The sequence below is a fragment of the Carassius auratus genome, unplaced genomic scaffold (assembly GCF_003368295.1).
Source record: "Carassius auratus strain Wakin unplaced genomic scaffold, ASM336829v1 scaf_tig00004557, whole genome shotgun sequence".
NCBI classification, from domain to species: Eukaryota; Metazoa; Chordata; class Actinopteri; order Cypriniformes; family Cyprinidae; genus Carassius; species Carassius auratus.
In genome coordinates, this window is record NW_020523604.1 from 1,158,778 (window position 1) to 1,175,852 (window position 17,075).

Consider the following 17,075-nt stretch of genomic DNA (forward strand, 5'->3'; position numbering starts at 1 on the left):
AGTTTAATAGTCAAAAAAAAAAAAAATGAAAGGAAACAGAGGACGGAGGTATAACACATCAGAAATTTGGTGGCTTTATGTATAGGGGAGGCTGCTTCTGTCTCCTTTTGTGTGCTTTATTACGGAGCAGAAGTTGTTAATTACCCAGATTCTTATTTCCTGTCCCCTAAATCCCCTCTCCTTCCCCCAGCCAACCCCCACTCCTCTCGCTGCCTCCCAGATGAGTGTCTTTGAAGTGCAAAGTATGCTCTCCTCACTTTGAACTGTGCAAACAATGCTCCAGTGGTTGTGCTTACCTTCCCCATGTTACCTCATTTAAATAGACCTGGATACTGATTGCGCCGTTTTCAAGGGAAAACTCATTTCCAAAGCAAGCGCAGATCCCAGCCTTCATTAGGCAGCTGTAGAGATGGCAGGCAATCAGGAGAACTGCCTTTAACAGAGGTTTCGGCTGCTGTTAGGTGGTTGCACGCTATTTCCTGAGCATGATTAGTTTACTGCATCCATTCAGGTATAAAATGGTTAGCTCCTCCATTTATAGATGGTTTGCACTGAAATAAAATTATGCTTTGAATTGAAAAAACTAAATGTGTGGTATATGATATATGTGACCCTGGCCCACAAAACCTGTCACAAGTAGCAGAGGTATTTGAAGAGTTCCAATGCAAAAGCCTATAAAATCCATATTGTTAAAAAATGAGATAACAATCCTGAGAGAATGCTGTCCACAAATAGTATATGTTCATCAAGTACTTTCACTTCAAATGCACTTAATCCAAGCCTCGACCCATTCAGAAGTACCAGTATAGAAACCTATACAGAGTAGATGGAAGGAAATTGTAATTTTTAAGAAAAACATCACACATAGAGGTTTTTACCTTTGAAATCTTACATTTTGTAGCATAGCCAACACGTTGTATTGGTCAAAATGATCAAATATTATTTTATGCCAAAACTCATCAGAATAAAGATCATGTTCCACAAAGATATTTAGTAAATTTAACTACCGTAAATATTTCAAAACATAATTTTTGATTAGTAATATGCATTGCTAAGAAAACTTCATTTGAACAAGTTTAAAGATGTTTTTTGCACCCTCAGATTCCAGATATTCAAAGAGTTGTATTTCAGCCAAATATTGTCCTATCCTAACAAACCATACATCAATGGAAAGATAAACTATTCAGCTTTATAATTCTTAATGAAAAAAAAAATGTAGTCCATAATCACATAAAATGCTAATTTACTATCATTATTTAAAACATTTTATATATTCTATATTTTTCCCTATCAGTTTAACATATGAAGGGATAATATCATTATGTATAATGTATAAAATGTTTAATATCTACTGTTTTATTTGTATTTTTCAGGATGTAATCTGAAATATTATTCTAAATAATGGTTGTAAATGGAAGTCAATTTAATATGATAAATACTATTACTTCCCTTAGCCTTTTTAAATTTCAGTTTAAAACATTATTTTTACATTTTAAAATATTTGATTTATCAAATAATTTATCATAGAGAATACAAACGTATATATGTGTATAGATTTAATTAATTTCTACAAACTAATTTCTATTACTTATCTCCATTACAAATGCGAAATCCAAAAGAAAACAGATACTTGATGTCCAATACATTATATGTCATAAATTATATTACAAAAGAAAAGGTATTTAAATAATATAATATGTAGAATATTATGTTTTCCTTTATGTCATCTTAGATGAATATAATTTTATGTAATGGTAGTAAATTAGCAAATTCATACTAATTTATCATAGAATATATATGTATTACAGTATGTAGATTTAATATAACTGTACAATCTAATTACTAAATGTATTATTGGTCCAGACAATAAGATTCCTACTCTTTTCTATTACATGCAATATCCATTCATTCAAAGATCAATGTCCTCATAAAATGAGCAAAACAATGGCAGGCATGTTGTCAAGCTGTTTTTTAGCATGTCTGGAGGGCAGTTTAAGAGTCTCAGATCGCTAAATTGTCCCAGCTGTCTTGACCATCTGCACTCCAAACAGCCAGCCACAAGCTTTTGTACTGTTGGCCATCTCCAAAAGCCAGTTTACAGCCCCACATGGACTAAATGACTTGAAACCCCCAACTTGACAAATGTGGCATAATGGATGAGACAGAGTGCATGTAAAAACCTGCTGCCCCCTGCATCTTTCCAGCTAAAACTCTAATCAATGCCATCAGGAATAGCACTGGTCATAATTACCACGAGAGTGTCAAGGAATGTTGAACAGTTTAGGATGCTGATGATGCTGAGCTTTAGGCCAGATGATTTTGCACAAATATTGGATTTAATTGCCATAATCTCTCATTTAATGTTCATATAATGCATCTTTAGAACACATGAAACTGTAATGCACATAATACAATTGAAATTATTCTTGAGGCAGTGGAGAATGGTCTGGAGAACCTCTAGCACCTTTTGAAGGGGCCTCAAAAATCCTACATTTGTATTCAAGGAAACCTGTTTCAACCACAAAATAAAAAAATAAAAAGTTGCGACACTTTTTTCTCACACTTCTGAGTTTATATCTCACAATTCTCGCAATCTGAGAAAATAAGTCACAATTAAGAGATATAAACAGAATTGTGAGATATAAAATCCCCTAACAATTTTTCCCCCCTCCACTCCAATCTTTTAAAAGTTTATTGCAACTTTTTCTCAGAACAATCCATATCACAATTCTTGCAAGAAAAAAAACAAAACTGAATTGTCAGATATAAACTTGTGGAATAAAAAGTTTCAGTTACATTTTTTAATTGATTTATTTCAAGACAGAAATGGACTCAAATATATATGTATATATATAAATATATATATAAGCGCCTCAAAACCTTGCAGGAACTTCCTCGATTCCCATTTCTGAAAAGGTTCCACAAATAGTGTCTAAAATATATCTATCTTATTTTTTTATTTTTTTTTACTTACAGCACATAACTGATCACTTTTTAAGTTACAGGGTAAAAGTACAAATGAAAGTTTTTGAAAATACTAAAAAGAAGATTAATTGAATTGGATTCAAGAATTCTAGTTATTTTGCACTATGAAATGCTCACACAAGCATTTTAAAACTATGAACGAAGTTCATCTGTCCATTTGCATTAACATGAGATGGAATTCCATCATTTGTGTGTGAAAATGCACAAGCACAAAAATCTACTCGTCAGAGAAACTTTTAGCATTACTAGGGGCACTTGAAGTTTGTTTGCATTTTGTTTTTCAGTACTCTTAACAACTTCAGAAGTCAGATCACAGGAGCCTGTGATCAAAGCAGCTTTCGGTTAGTTCAGGAAACACAGGAGCTATACCCAGTGCTTTGATATTCTACATCAATATTTCAATTCAACAATCGCTTGACATGCGCCTGCACTCCCTGAGACGAAAGACGAAAGGAAAGAGTGAAATGGAGGGGGTTCTGGAACTGTATATAAAAACGAGAGTGAAGACTTTACAGAAAGAAACAACTCCCTTCCTCAGCACCGATCTGCCTCGTCTGTCATTTAAATACACCCTGACTGCTTAATCCCACAGCAACAATGGATGGTAAACCAGAGCGATTCAGGTCTTTGACCCACACAAAGCCACGTGACAAACTCTGAAAGTTGCCATCTGAAAGAAATTGGCTCAGTGTTCGGAGCTTTGAAGAATACTTCAGGACTTTGAACTCTCACATATTGAAAAGACATCCTGTTTGAAGACCAGACATTCAACCACAAGCACTCAGCTCCACTGGAAGACAGACCATTTGATACAGACTACTGTTCAGTCTTGGGTCATTAAGGGTTTTTTGAAAGAAATTAATACTTTTATTGAGCAAAGATGTATTGAATTGATCAAAAGACATTTACAATGTTACAAACGATTGCTAGATCAAATAAATGCTGTTATTTTGAATTATTTTATTAATAAACCTGGAGTTTTTCTGAATTCTAGAGTAATGATGCTGGAAAATCAGCTTTATCCTGACAGGAATGAATTACATTTTAAAATATATTAAAATATAGAAAACACTTTTAAATTATAATAGTATTTCAGTTTGACTATATTTTTGTTACAACAAATACCAAAGAGAGCAAGACACTTTCAAAAACATAAAAAATCCCAAACATTTGAACATAGTGAAATGACTGAGATCATTAATGAAAATGCTATTTTGCATTTCTGTACATTTTTCCAATAAAAACCACATTTTTCAAATAATAAAATGTATTTCAGAATGTCTTAGTATCCGATACGTTTTATTTCAGTGTGGATTTTGGACACACAATACTTTTCTTACTCTATTACTTTACTCTGACACTTAATTAAAATGCACTGAACTCAGACACAGCAGATGTTGGTGTGTGCAAATAACGTATCTGAAATTTCAAATGAATGATTACTAATTTACAGTGTGAGGGGGGGCATTGTTTATTTATGGATCATGTTCTTTAAACCCCTTAAAGACTAAAAACTAATCCCCCCAAATAGCTGTCAGTCTAAGGCAACATAATATAAATAATATACAAGCCCGGCTGAAAACTAAAGAAAAGAACAGGCGGATTATCAATCAAATACGGCTCATAACACGCAAACACACACTGAAAACAAAAGAAAATAAATAGTCAGAACACCTGACAATGTCAAGTTAATGTGGGTATTGCACAGCACATGGACCCCAGCCAATTTCCTTAGAAGCTCAGAATTACAGTGAGACATGTGAGCGGTGTGTCAGGCTTTGATGGCTGTGTTCTAATTACACGTATAATTCCTGTACCTCCATTTGATTACATGGCAGAAACCTTTACTCTGTGGAAATCACTAATATAATCATGGAATTCGGATTGGATGTTTACTACCTTTGCAATACATTATTTTTCTGTCAACTCACTTTAGTTAGAAACATTTCTAAGAATAACTTTATTTAATTAGGGTAGGAAGTGAAAAAAACTAAGCAACCTATCACATTTTAACCAGCAAATCTAAACCAAAACATTTGGTTAGAGGGGTCCAACATTCCTATACCAAGCTACACAGATCACAATTGTTTCTACATTCCAAGAAAAGCTGTTGAAATGGATATGACATTTGCTTGATACTGCACAACTTGTATTGTATTGTTAAAAGCGCCATTTAAATAAAGGTGACTTGACTCTGGCAGTGATGGCATTCACATGGAAGGGACAAAAGTGAGTGATGACTTCATCATTTGTTCCACAACAAGTTATTTACAGTGGAAATGGGTTCTTTAGATTATTAAAATGTTCTTCACACTAAGAAAAAAAAGGTTCTTTCAAGAGCTGTTCACTGAAAGGTTCTTGGGAGAAACCAAAATGGTTCTTCTATGGCATCACTGTGAAACCCCCCCCTTTTATTTTTTAATTAGCTAAGTAAATAGTATCCTGATTATTATTATTATTTTTTTTTTCATGGAACTGACACACCATTAATAAACACATGCATATTTAAATACTTTTTGGAGCCTGAAAGTCTGAAAATCATTATTGAAGACATAATTCACACCAAAATGATTATTCTGTCATCATTCATTCCGTCATTTTCATATGGCAGCTTGTTTCTGCCACTGGATAAAGAAAAAAAATAATTAAAAGTTATCACACTTTTTTTATCTAACAATTCTCGAGTTTTTGAGTTGTGAGGTAAATCAAAATTGTGAGATATAAACTCACAATGGCAAAATAATGTCAGAAATGTGACATATAAAACATGATTGCAAGAAAAAAGCTCTTTGTTTATTGCAAAAAAAAGAGTATGAAATGCAATATTAATCATTTTGTTAATAATAATAATATTTTTTTTTAATCCTGTGGCAAAAATATGATACAACACCTTCATGTTATTTTAAATCTGTATCACATTCTTTTGCAGAATATAGAAGATAATTTGAAAAATGTTGGTAACTGAACCATTTCAGTTCCCATTGACCTTCACTATAAACAAACTTACAGTGTAGGGCAGTGGGAGCCACAACAGTTCGGTTACAAAGATTCCTCAAAATATCTTCTTTTGTGACATCAGGGTGCATAACAACAGAACTTTCATTTTTATATGAATTCTCCTCACTCAGACCCCTCTGTGCCCCTCCTCCACCCTGTATCTCAGGCCATATGCGGCCTACTCATCCAATGCATTAGTGATGAGATGAGTCCCTGACATGAGCAGCAGCTCTCTGCTCACAGATGTAGATTTATTTGTGTTTGCACACCTCCATCAGCAGCTGTTTGGCCCCCACGGTTATCACAGCCCCCGTAATGCATGGAGAGATGTCATCCGGCAGGAGGCCATGCCAGGCATCGGCGGTGTGCTGTTGTGTGCTGCTTAACCAGGGGCTGTTTGAAGATGCCACCTTTTGACAGAGAGGCGCTTTTATCTAATCCTCATGCTGTAATTTGCACCCCCGTACCTTTAATTTATGACTACTGATCAAATACCTGCCTTTGGAAAATGGAAAACTTAAGTGATTTTTTCTCCCCTGCTTTTCTCGATGGAAAAAGAATTCCTAATGTTGCAGGTTGAAGGGGGTGCATCATGATGGAGAAGAACATTGGATCAAGGTTTCTTTGATCTCGGTTTTAATTGAGTGTGAAGACAATAATAAATCCAAACCTACTGTGATGGATCAATGACAAATCAATTCCTGATACAAATTCATAACGCTAACTTGCACAATGTACTAAGGAATGATGGGGATTTTCATATAAAATAAATGTTCACACATCTTTAGTTCAAGGAATTTCCAGTCATTTGTTACTGATATTCTCTGTATTTCTAGCAACATTTTAGAGCTGTGAATAGCGGGGGGAAATCATAAATACAATAGACATGTTGTACATAATACACTGTATAATTGCATCTATATAATAGCATTTGCAATATAATAAATAGTGTGAAGAGTAAAAGCAGTAAATAGATAGATAGATAGATAGATAGATAGATAGATAGATAGATAGATAGATAGATAGATAGATAGATAGATAGATAGATAGATAGATAGATAGATAGATAGATAGATAGATAGATAGATGAAATATAAAACACTTAAAAGTGACATACTTCTGAGTCATACTGAAATAACACACACTGTGTGAGGCATTTGTGAGAAAGTCCTTTCAGGGCGTCTCGGTCTACTGTACATTACGTCTGTTGACTTCCCTTCATTGAGTTCACTTCACCCGCTGACGACAAGCAGGCACGTCAGAGACAGTTTTACTCCTTGTCTTCTAAGATCTTTTCTTCCTCTTTCCCCACAACAGAACAGACGGCTCTAGTTTGCAAAACAAATGAACAAACAGATAACAGGAATGGAGTGATGAAAGAGTAAACAACAAGCTCAATGCCCCAAAACCATAATACACTCTAAGTAGGTTATCCTTCTATAGCCTACTATCTCAACGACGAACTTCAACTGTCCACTACATCCAGGTGAAATAAAAAGAATAAATGAATAAGTCAACGCTCTCCTTTCATAAGCTACAGTATACCCCAAACACTTCATTATGAAGAAAGATGATATTTAGTCAATCTATTGATGTTGCCTAACTAATTGTAAAGCAGGGACTCAAAGCAGATGCTGCATTTCAAAGCACTTGTGAGCAACTAGACAGGTTATGATTTATGCTAAGATGCGTGGCTTCAAAGCGCTGAATGAGGCTTCTAAACAAATTGAACAAGTCAAGCACTATCCACCCAGGACTGAGAGAGTGCCGAGTGCATGCAGATCAGAGGAGAGCGCCTGCCGCTTGTAATACCCCTCAATGGAAGCACAGGTCCGCTGGGAAGAGCCAGCAGATAGCGGTTAACACTGGGCTGTGTGCTCGGGCAAGGGAATTCTGTGCCAACGCTGCTGCAACACCTGTGCCGAGGATCCAAGCCCCACTCATGTCAGGGGCATGATCAGGCAGTGGGTAGTGGGGGGGCTGGCAGACCCTCCCTGGAGACTTGACACCTTTTCTGCACGGCACCGTTATTTAGGTGCGAACAGAGAGAAACACACGGTCTGTGTCAACAATCTGATGCAATATCAGTAAACATTGATAACTATTTATGAAGCGTCGGCTTACTGTACCGTGATAGCTGTTAAAAAAGCTTGTGGAATATCCTCTGGATATTGCAGCTTTTGAGTAATGAGGGTTGACAAGTCAAGTTAGTCGCCAACAGAATTTGATGGAGGTAGAGATGCAGGATTGTCTGCACAGACCCCTAAGAGAAAAAATGAGTTTATTGTGATATACGTGTGATGGGCAAAATCAGTTCTTGTATCAGTTTTCAAAATGTCTTTCAGGAGGGTGAGTAAATGATAACTGAATTTTCAGTTAAATTAATGTGAACTCTTAAAAAATGTTTCAACTCTTAAAAAGGAAAGTTTCAAAGGGAGGTTTTCACAGGGATACCATAGAAGAAAAATTCTGATCCACAAATAACCTTTCATTAAACAGTTCTCAAACAGAAAAAAAAAAATCTTAGTGGGAAGAATATTTTAATAATCTAAAAACTTTTTCCTCTTCTAAATAACCTTTTGTGCAATGGAAACCCAGCTAGCAAAAAATAAGAACATTTTGTTAGTTCCTATTTCCATTTGTTCTCTGAACATTCAAAACATTCAGTTTTTTTAAGATTAAAATAAAACCAAAGATTACAATATTTCTTTATCCGTGTATAGCCAGAGGAAATAAAAAGTATTGTATTTTAATATATTAAACATAAAATATTATAATATTATAAATATTATAGTTATTCCAGATATCTGTAATGCAATTTTTTTTGTCAAAAATGTAATGTGACAGGTTTATGCATCTCTCTCGCTCATTTTTTTTCTCCCTTTTCCTTTCTCCCATTTGATGCAACCTAAATTGGTGCTGAAGAAACAAATTGCTAAATTTTTAATTAACTTCATAACATCTGCACTTCAGCTTTGAGAGAGCAGGGAGATTTCCTTTTAACCTATTCCAGCACATTTGCACACCAAGGTAAATCTTGATGCTGGCACTTTTACAGAGAGGAAGAAAAAAAATTAAAAATGGAAATGAACTCATACTTGTGTGTGTAGATCAAAGACACAGAATTATTCAACTTTTTGCCATTGCTTGATCTTCAAAAATAAAAGTAGTGAAAGTGGGGAAATGCAGAGATGGATAGATCGGTCTAGGTTGGGTGCCGTCTGCTTATTTATCACACTGCTTTTACACTCCATCATACATTTGTTGTAAATATATTTTATATCAAAGTAGAAAATCCACATGGCAGAGAAAATAATATTTTCACATCAAAAACCAATCTGCATCCCTGTTCTTGTGGGGCTGTCATTTGCATTAAATTATGCATTAAAACATTATAGTAAATGAGTACAGATAAACAAGTGTTGTTCATTTTTAGGATGTGAAAATATTCAGAAGATAGAATAGTTGTTTATGTAAAGTGACTAGTTAAATGCAAATATAAGGCTATTTTATAATTAATATTTTCATTTAATTGTATTTCCAATGTGGAATACTAATTTAAATACTATACATTTAAAATAAATTGACTGTATTTAATCTGTATTAACTAAGATTTTTTCTTTCTTTTTTTTCATAAAAACATACGAAACAAGTTTCAACTGTCTGTATTGCAAGTTCTGGTCCAGCAGAGAGCAGTGCTGAGCCAATGATGGACCAGTTAGTCTACACAGTATATGCTCCACATAGGCCTGTTGCAATAATCATAAACATGGTCTAACATAAATAAACGAACAGTTTGTTCTGCATAGACTTCACAAGACAGAACTCTGTAGAATGACAGATACACTATATATCTGCCAAAAACACAGATACGTTCATGCAGTAGATTAAGCATGGCTCAAATGTGAGTGGTCCGGTGACCATCCCCCTCTGCACACCTGCACTGATGTGTATCATAGTCCAGAAAAGCACAGCTTCTTCAACAACTCTCTCTTTGATGAGAAACACAATGCCAGCTCTGTATGGCAGCCATCACCTGTCTACTTGTGGGAAAATAGGGCACCAACCCAAACAGCAGGGAGAGTGGGCTGTGATTGAAAAAATTAATTCACATCTAATAAAGTATGAGGTTGTCTTGTATCAGCCTCTCCACTAGGGGACAGTCTTTAAATCATTAATAAGTCCTACATTATATAAATAAATGATATTAGTCTTTAGTTAATTGATGAGTTAATAATAATTATATGGCTACACCATTCATAAGTAATCTTTTTAAAATTATATTTTTATTTAGCTTGGACCCAGCAAAGATTTTAAATTCCACATGCTTTTAACTAAATGCTGTTTTTTTTTAAAACAACTTTCATGATTATCAAAGAATCATAAAAAAAGAAAAAAAAGTATCATATCCATAGATATGCAGATCAAACATTTTAATTTTAGTTGAGTACCAGATCCACATATTATAATGATTTCTAAAGGATCACGTGACACCGAAGACTGGAGTAAGTCAGTTTTTTTTATTTTTAGCACAGGAATAAATTACATCTAAAAATATATTAACATAAAAATACTTATTTTAAATTGTAATAATATTTCACAATATGTATTTTTGCTTTTTGTAAGCATAAGAGACTTACCGACCAATCTTTTGAATGCTATTTTATTTTATTAAATATTTCAATAGACTAATCTATTATTTTTTGAATATCTTCCACCCAGTTCAACACATATGAACTTTTATGTCACAATTGTGTACTGCTATTAATCTTCAACTGTGACAGATTGACTAAGAGCTCTGATGAAGCAGGGTTGCACTTTAGCATACATTATAAAATCTATAAACAGGAATGTGTATGTGCAATTTCTTTGTGTAATGAAAACGTATGAAACAAGAAATGGTTGTGAAAATAATTATAAGAGAATGAAGATCATAGCTTTACAAAATAATAAAGTAGATATATCACCTCACTTTCACACACCAGTCAATCCTCCACCTATGATTAATATTTCACCTACATAGACCCTTGCCTTGACCATTATAAAACTTGTTTATTTTATTGCAATTAGTTATGCACATTTAAAACGCCTGATGTTTGTTTTCATTGATAATATTTAAGTTTCATTCACCTCTTTTTAATCATACATCATTATGCTTTAAAAACAGCACCGTAACCTCAGCAAAGCGGAAGGGGTGAGTCTCCAGGCACTTGGCTTTGTCTGCCTTTTGGCTCGGGCCATCAGATAAAAGTCTGGACAATGGCCCTCCATTCTGGAGCACAGGTCTTAAATGACCAGGAAGTGGCCATGAGCGGTCCCGTTGGTCGGATCCCATGGGTCCGCTCAGCCCTGACGGGGCCTGGATCAGGATGAATGGCAGGAGAGCATGTGAGGGAAATTAGAGGCCGGTGACCACCCAGCTGGAGCCATGACTGCCCTTTGATGCTGAAAACAGAAGGGTGAAGGTGAAGGTGGGTGCAGGGAGAGAAGGAGGGACACTGCCCAATTACTGGGTCCCGCTGAGCATCTTGCATCTTTTGGCCTCCTCCAAGAGAACACAGACAGGGAACTATGTTAATTCATAAAAGCATTATACAATTCACATTGAAAAGTATTAATATTACCCATCACTGGCATACATCACTTACCTTTGTTAAAGCACTTGATTGTAAAAGATATCAGACAGGATGGTAGTTTGGCAGCCCTTTCTTAAGGTCTCTTCCTCTGCCCAGTCTCAGCATTTGTAACACAGCTCATAACATCCTTGTTTTTACCGACAGAAAAGCCTTGCTGTTACAATGTATCATGTTTTTGAATCTACATAAATTGTAGCCCTTGGGATTTAAGTTTCTGCTCTATTCATCTGAATGAACCTGTGATTTAAAGGGTTACTCCACCCCTGCTGTTCTGTGTCAGCCGCATCAAAATGTTAAAAAAATAATAAATGTAGAAAACTAATCTGTGTGGTGCGGTCAAAAAGCTCCGAAGATCTAACGGGTTTGAAACGACATGAGGGTGAGTAATTAATGACAAATTTTCATTTTGGGGTGGAGTAACCCTTTAAGTATCAAAAAAACTGAGCAAACATATTAATTCAAATTAATGAAATATTAATTAAAATGAATATAATAGTATTTTAAATTAAAATATTATTAGTACAAAATGTATGTATATATATATATATATATATATATATATATATATATATATATATATATAAATATATATATATATATTGTACAGACCAAAAGTTTGTTCACACCTTCTCATTCAAAGAGTTTTCTTTATTTTCATGACTATGAAAATTGTAGAGTTACACTGAGGGCATCAAGGGCTATTTGACCAAGAAGGAGAGTGATGGGGTGCTGCGCCAGATGACCTGGCCTCCACGGTCACCAGACCTGAACCCAATCCAGATGGTTTAGGGGTGAGCTGGACCACAGACAGAAGGCAAAATGGCCAACAAGTGCTAAGCATCTCTCGGAGAACTCCTTCAAGACTGTTGGAAGACCATTTCAGGTGACTACCTCTTGAAGCTCATCAAAGCCCCTTTCACACTGCACGTCAGACCCGGTATATTGCCGGAACATTGCCGGGTTGCCTCCTGTGTGAAAGCCCCGGGATTGATTCCGGCATTGAACCCGGGTCGGGGATCTAGTAACATTGCCAGGTTCAACCCGGGACACGCGCTGTGAGAATAAAAGCCAGATCTAATGGCGTGTCGAAGTGATGACGCGTGTTATCACGCAACTCTTTTACCGGCTGTTTTAAAAGAAGATCAACGTTAGGGACGAAAAAATAAGTGCAAACTGTAATTAAGCAGAGATCAGTAAGTTCCTCACTTTCCGCGCTGATGACGAGATCATTTGCTTGCTTCAGTGAAAGTATAACGTGCCTAACATTTTCGACTCGCACATTACACGTCATGCCCTAATGTTACATGTCGTTAACGGGATCTTTACGGGTTGTGTGTGAAAGCACGCATATATATATATATATATATATATATATATATATATATATATATATATATATATATATATATATATGAATATGGAATCTTAAACTGGTAATCATTAAACGAAAATGCCAATGTTTTTTCATATTCTATTATGTTCTTCCCTCAGCTTAGACAAGTTGATACGTACCTCTCCCGCGTGCACTCAATCGCTGTAGCGTGCGGCGCCACTATGCTAGCAATTAACTTAGCACCTTTAATTCCTTAGGATCCAAACAGGGATGAATTTAGAAGCTTTTTTCCCTTTAAATATGGAAAATATGGAAGTCTAAATTAAAGCCAGTTTGGATCTTATGGAATGAATGGTACTAAGCTAGCATAGTGGCTTATACATATATATATATACTATTTCAGGGTGACAGTATGACCCCAAATGACTCTATGTATCCGTGTGAACAAGACAAGTACTATAAAGTACCTATTACAGCCTCTCTTGCAAAACTGAACACGTCAGTGTTTTGCCTGAGAAGATGCATTTGTTAATTAAAACTGTGCATCTAAGCAATACTGTAAGAACTCACTGTCTCATTATTGCTAATCATTCTCTAAATCAAAACCATATGGTTAACCATGAACATAACATTAACCATCTCAACAACATTTGGTATAAACAAATCAAACTAGCCTGACAAAGTGGCCTAGAAATCACTGATGTCAGCTCTCCTTAAGAGCCAAGAGTCCTTCAGGATCTCTGGACTCTTTACTTAAGATGAGTGTGCGTGTGTGTGTGTGTGTGTGTGCGTGTGAGAGAGATAGCTGACCTGGGTCCACCCAAGACCGCTCTCTGGCACCAAATATTTGTTATCAGTCTCCACTGAGATCCTCAGGGGTCGTATAAAGAAGGAATATAGAATTTGAGGGCCACATGGGTGGAGAACACAGAGATGGAGCTGCGGACAATGCGAGAAAATTTCACAATGTAGTTCAAGGTTGTGTCCCAACAGGGCATTAGAGCAGCACAATGGTGAAAGTAAGGGCCAGGAACAGTAATTATATAGCGCAATCTAATGCTACACTAACACTTTGGAAGTCATCTGCTTACCATACATTTTAAGAAGATTATGTTAAAATAAAGGTGCTTAAAATGTTCTTCACAGCGATGCCATAGAAGAACCATTTTTGGTTCCATGAAGAATAACTTTGTTTAGAGCCATCTGTTTCTTAACTTTCAAAATCTGAAGAACCTTCTTTCGTCACAAAGAACCTTTTATAGGTTCTCCAGATGTTAAAGGTTCTTTATTGAACCATTTAGAAAGGTTTTTCTATGGCATTGTGAAGCATATTAGGAGTGTATGTATAAAAGCTATCAAATATATAAATAGAAGTGTGAGATTAGAGGTGAAGGTGTGTTTGCAAAGATTTATTCTCCTCAGAGAACACAAGGTTACTGCATGTCCTTCCACTCCCCTTCCTCTCCTGCTGCTGTTCAGACGCCGGTCACACTCCTGTTTTCCCAATGACAAGACAAGTTACCATGGTTCAAAACCATTTAAACTTTGTAAGCATTTTGTTGGCCTGCATTTTCTGAGTCAGCACTCAATGACCCAAAACATTTGTTTTCGTAATCAGTTATTTTCAGAATTTTTTTCATTTCAACATTTCAAAATTATATTATGAAGGCAAAAATCTCACTATATATAACCAAAGAGTAAACAAAGAAAGTAAGATAAAATACGCAATAGCAAAAAGTAAAAAGTGCAGGTTATACAATACAGACACAATCACATCACATCTATGGATGTGGCCAGTATTGCTAAGCCGGTCATGCAGTACAACAGTACAGAGAGACCAGAATAGCTGAAGGAGCAAAGGAGAACTAATCATTATTTATTATAAACCATAAAATGAATGTGGAGGCGTACTCGTGACTGAACAGGAAGGGAGAGGTGGTCGGATAGCAACAGAATGATAGGTTCAGCACCCGTCTTGTTGTCGAGGTCAGAGCAAAGAACATACCAGTGGGGGTAAGCTGAAGTAGCCCATAGAAAAGATAAGGAACAATGAGAGGAACTATAGAATTCTGACAAATTATTATGACACCCCTCCCATAACAAGAACAGCATGATGAAGCAGACGACAATAGCCGAGCACCACGACACCCTCTCAGCGTGAGGGGGGCATGAAGGTTAACAAGATATTGTTCTAATGCAATTATGGCATATACAACTAGGGAAATTATACCACAAAAGATTTCTAGCCAAAGAAAACCAAGTTTGTCCCCCTTATGCAAGTACTATCACATGACATGCTTTATTTTATGCAATACAAACAATGGGATGCAATGGGATCCAACTTTCTGTCACAACACTAATTCCTTTTGTTAAAATAAATGGATTAAATAGTTTCACAAATGCGTTATATGTTCAAAAATGCTTATAGAAAGGTGTTATGCAGACTTTTGGGCAGTCATAGGGAAATATGTCTGAGAATCAACACTTTATCAACTACCAACCTCCTGTCAACTGACATCCAGATAAGACTGTAAACACACTCCAGTCAAAGTGAATCACTCTTGTTTATGATATCTATATGGTCTGGTTTATCATAACCATTGTTTTCTTGGAGTGCTTGAGCTTCGTCTTGCTTTTGAAGGAGGTTATTCCACACTCCATATCCTCTTCCATTCAGTGCATTGTTCCTTTCACCGCTGATTAATATCTTGTTTAAACAGCGCCCAGACGCAACACTCCATCAGCATGTCCATAAATTCTCCTGAGCTGATGAACACAATAGCTGCATTCCTTGACAAAAAAAAAAAACTCCACATATCTACAGAGACCTGGAGATTCTTGGAATATGAGACCAAAACAACTGTATTTTTCACTTATAATTAAAAATACACTTCACATTTTGGACTATACCCAATGGTGAAGACATTGTGAAGACATCCCCTCTGGTTGGCTTTTGCTTTGTCTTTAGCAATACAGCCACAGTGACAAAAAGAGCTTACGAAATTAATGTCTAATGCTGATATAAAATGTTTGTGTAATTTGGGAACAATCTGTTAAAGAATGTATGATTAGTCATAAAGTTCATGCACTTTAGCCATGTTTCTCTCAATAAGAGAAATAATTATTTTGAAGTGCTGGACTGACTTTTCTGTTACATCAAAATGCATGATTTTTATAATAAATTATTATATTTGATAAATTCAATATTTGATTAATTTATGACTAAATGACTTCTCTCGTTCATATTGCTTTGTCAAAATCTCTTTCAGTCAGAAGCAATGTAATTTTAGTATTACTGTTTTTATAATTTTTGTTAATATTTTCTTGTATATATTTTTTACTTAAAGTTTAAGTTTTAGTATTGTGACATTATTATTATTTTTTTTAAATATACATGTATAGGGTCAGTTCATGTTTAAGTAATTTTTTTTAGTAAATGATAATAACACTGTGTAATTTAAGTAATACTGATATACTATTAGTTCCTGTTTTTGCTTTGATTTAAGTTTAAGGTATAGTAATTTTAGTAATTACATTATAGTACTGATAATGTATTTTTCATTTTTAATCATTTTTCTTTTTTTTTCTTTAACGTCTATACTGTGTTTATTAATTTATTTAGTTTTTAGTTATTTTGTTTGTTTAATTCAAGATATATCAAAGAAAAACAGGAAATGTTTCCTTTGCAACTTTTTGAAGTTGATTAAAGTTTAAGTTTTGTTATATTTTATTTTATTTCCGCTAACATGTCTTTTATTTCGAGTAAAATGTATTTTTGTGGTTTTAGTTTTAGTTAACATAATAACCCTGATTGAGACTAAGCAGTGCCACCTCTACCAACAGTTTGCAGTATAACAGTAGCGGGTCCAGTCTGAGCCCACACAGGTGCATGGCATTCTGCACGAACCAACAAAACAACATGCAGGAAGAGGATCATTCCTGCATCCTAATACTGGGCTATTACCAAAACAACTGTTCCATTTATATTGTATCGGTCTTTGTTTTATGGGTTGGACATTTTGTGAGATTGCAATCTCAGGCACCCATGACATTGTCTAGAGGTACAAACGGCAGTGGATTTGTTGGCTGAGCTAGAGCTGGAGTGATCTCCACCACGTTCACAC